Here is a 4286-nt window from a genome sequence, read left to right on the forward strand (position 1 = left end):
GGGGGGTGGGGGGTGGAGTGAAGCATAAAACGAAAAGGCAAAAAATTTCCATGCTCTCCTGCTTTAGTCTTCTTTTGCTTGGTTCAACTAATTGTCACCAGTTTCAGTGCACACAAGTCTTGTCATGCCAGAGAGCTGTTCCCAGATTCATTTGAATTCACAATTGTATCAGAATACTCCAAAAAGCATTCAATTTGGTACAACTTCTCAGGCTGGCACCATTACTTTTTTCACTGGCATGATACTGCTAATACATTCCGGCAATCCTTAAGTACTACTGGTTTTGAAGCACTAACACACATACAAAGATATGCCAGTACAAGTTCAAAAGAGATGGCCCACCACCGAAATTCTTTTTTTTTTTTAAAGCGATGTTCTTGGTATTTATGAATTGGTTTACTGTGGTATTATAAAATGGAACACTTTGAAAAGCTCCTTTCTTAAAGCTTTCCTTAAAATAACAAATCTCAAAGCAGATAATTTCATCTTGAAATATTAAAAAAGGGAAGGACTCAGATTACCCAAACCCAATGTATTTGAAGAGAACAAAAGCACTGCAGGACTTCACACAAGCATATCATATTTTAAGTGATGACAAATAAACCACAATTTGGTCAACTTCACTTCAGACACAACTCAGTGGAGCTACATGTTGGGAGTTCAAACAGACCTGACATAGCTCAGTTAGGTGTTAAAAGGAAGCTAAATCTTAGTCCAAGATAGTTTAGGAATGGAGTAAAACTGATTAGTAAGAAGTTGTTTATAAAGCAGAAGAGCTGAGGACAGCAAAACAAAGTGTCTGTGATCATTAGTAAGAAGACCATATACTCTGTTCCTGAGTTTACAACGTGATCAGGTGAGGATATAAAGTTATGTAGTTAGTGGACCAAATTCTGCTGTTAGCTGTATCACACAACCACACCAAAAGATGCCCACCTGCCTTAGTCCAGATGAGAGGATACGTTGGCCAAAACACATTTAAACGATCACGTCAGTTAGTAAAGCAAACGGAGCACTATTGTAACTGCCTTTCTGCAACAAGTGTCACATGCAATATATACTCAAATCAACTGTACTGAGGTCTCTACGTACTACTTCCCCCCACCCCCAAGACGTTCGCTCAAAATTCTGATGCTCGCTGCCTTCACTTGAAGACATCTCATTTAGCTGATACACAGTTGGCTAATAGGGCTTCAAATATAACCAGCTTTACCAAACTGTATACTTACGTGAATCCAAACTCAGGGAAAAGTTTTAGGCCTCAGATGGAAAAGTTTTCCTGAATTTTGAAACACTAATTCAAAGCGTTACATAAAGTTTACTCTGAACACCAAAAGAGTTGTTTGCAACTGCCTGTATAATTCCGTAATGGGAATGTAAGGTTTTATTAAATTCCAGAGGCTGGTTACAAGAACCCAAGCAGAAAGGTCACCGTCCTCTACTAAATCTTCTAGTACTTTTCCACACAGTGGCACGGAAACATCCACTTCTACATGATGTTTCTTATATTGTGTCATTACAGATAGAGGTAATATGGTCACTGAACAACTGAAATGCTTTAAAAATTCCCATACCAGAGAGAGTGGTATTGCTACTATGTAGTATATGGAGACTTCGATTTTTCAGCCCTTTTCTTTCATTTAGTATGTCCGAGTGAAATTCTAGCAATAATAAGAAAAATCTTGTGCATAGTTTAAACAAATGTTTCTGATACTATCTAAATTGGTTTGTTCTTTTTTTTATTATGACAGACACCATTGGCAACCTACATAAGATCATTCTGTGGTAGTACAAAAATTATTACATGTTCCAGGTGTCTGAAGGAGCTTCTGTATTTCATTTATGATTCCTTTAAAATATTCTGACCAGCTTCACTTTTTCTGCCCCTAAAGAGTACAGAGCACAGGAACGTACAGAGCACCTTCAACTTCTGAAAGGAAAGGCATCAGAAAAGCAGTTTCCAAAAATAAAAATCCCCATTTTACCCTCTTCTTTTGTTTTGGTTTCACATTTTTTATTGAATCTATTATATCAATATTAATGAAAATCATAATTCATCTGACTTCCCAGCAGGAAGAAAATGAGATTTTATTTGATCCACTGTTAATTCATTCCAGATAACTGCCCAAACCTCAGTCAGCTTCAGGTTAGAACAATATCAAGTCCAAATGCTACAGCTTTTTCTTGTCATTTAAAATAATTTACAAAACATAAACTCTCATTCAGACTTAGAACCTCAGAAATATTTCAAAGTGATGGGACGCTCAGATTAATCAACAACTTATTCTTAGTAACCAAATGTGTTTTCTAAAAAAAACCCAACACTTTAAAAAGCATTTTAACAGGAAAATATAATTATTAAAATCCTTCTCTGCCCTTATGAGAACCTATTTAAAATATATCTACTGTCCCTTACAAGTATATTACAGCAAAAAAAATCAGGTCACAGAGAAGGAGTTTTGTTTCTTGGGAAGATTTTCACAATTAGATGTTTAAGCTAAAAAACTCCTATGACTCAATACTTAAGCTACATGTTAGACTACATTTTAGAAGAAACAAGAAATCAGATTATAACAGTTCTCATAGAAAATATAATAAAAATCCTTGTGTTTTGTATATGTGGGTAACAAGTATGCTTAGAAGTGTATTCTGGCAGGGTGTTAAGTCTGTTATTCTATGACCTTCACAAACCATGTATTATAATGGAATTAGAATCTATTTAAAAGACAAGACAGTATCAGTTCTTGCTCTATTACAATAGAACAGCATTTCCAGTCATTTTCAATTTCAATCCCTCAATAATTTTTCAACAGATGTAAGAAACATGCACAATAAACATAAGCCTATTGACAAAAGGTTTCCTTTCCTAGTTGTCTCTTATGGAGCTCTAGAACAAATGGATTGCTCTCCATGAATTTACAGACCGAAAGCTGAAAAATGTTTCACTAAGTTTGCAGTAACTACACTGATTTATGGAAGAATAATTTGCCAGATTTGCTAGAAGTACTATATGTCTTTAGACAACAACTTCAGTCCAGAGAAAAGATGACACAACAACAGACTTCAAATACATTAAAATATCATTAAAATTGTGATTGCAATGAAGAAAATAACTGTTTAATTTGTAGCTAGAGGTTTAGAGTAGAATACACTTTTAACTCTAAATCCTTTGAGGAAGTTGTAGAATTCTCACTTTTTGGGATCTAAAGGTTTGGGGAAGAGTAGAGAAAAAAAACACTGAGTAATCATCTAAATTTTACTACTCTCTTTTTTCAGAGAACAGGAGTGTAGTAGCTGACTGTAGAGACCCTTTTCAGCCTTGCAGTACTTGACATCACTACAGTACTTGGCATTATCATCATGCTTTTGTGGCTTCATTAATAAGAAAAATCTTGTGACTGCACCATTAAGAGTTCAAAATAATTCAATTTCAAAGAATTCTCACAACAGAGTGATCTGTTTCATACTTCTAATGTGCTTACATACAACTAAGCTAGCAGCTTTACTCTGGTTTCAATACAAATAAATTCTCTATCTCCTTTCCTTGTTAGTCAAAGAAGAGATTTTTTTAATCTTACTCCATCAGGTACCTGTAAAGGCATTCATGAGACTTGCTCTATTTTTCAACTCATCCTGCTCCATCCTGAATATTCATGGCATGAAGTTATTTCTGTAGCACACACATAGCATAAGTAATTACAAAATATGTAACTGTTTAAAAGAATTGCAAATTATGCATAAGAATCATTTCACTACCGCAGAAAGAAACACCACCTAAGTTACATGCTTATGCCTTCCACAGTTGCCCAGTGTACAATAAGGAACTTGGCAGTGACACCAATGCAGGTGGGCTCCGACATCCAGTTCACGCATTAGAAGGATGAGGAAGTTTCACATTCAAGTCCGACTTTTTAAAAAGTTCCTAACGTAGTAATTATCGAAGGAAAGACAATTTAACTGCTTCATCAGGTATGGGGCGGTTTCTCCCTCACAACACACTATTCTCAGGCAAGAAAAACAGTTGTTTTTACCTCAAAGATCTCTCGTTTTAGCACAGTCAGAGCTACAGTCCTGAGTACCTTCTCACTCAGCCGAAGCCATCAGCGCAGGGAGGTCTCACACGCACCAGGCTAGGGCAGCGTTCAGGCTGCAACCGCTCCCCAGAACCGCGGACGGCCGGGTATATTTTTACAAGCTATCACAGAAGCCTTGTCACTGCTCTTTACGTTTCTAAAAATTTAATAAACAAAATAACCCACGCAGAGGTTTCACGGCGCGGTCTGTCT

This window comes from Cariama cristata, unplaced genomic scaffold, assembly GCF_000690535.1.
Source record: "Cariama cristata isolate BGI_N322 unplaced genomic scaffold, ASM69053v1 scaffold21083, whole genome shotgun sequence".
NCBI classification, from domain to species: domain Eukaryota; kingdom Metazoa; phylum Chordata; class Aves; order Cariamiformes; family Cariamidae; genus Cariama; species Cariama cristata.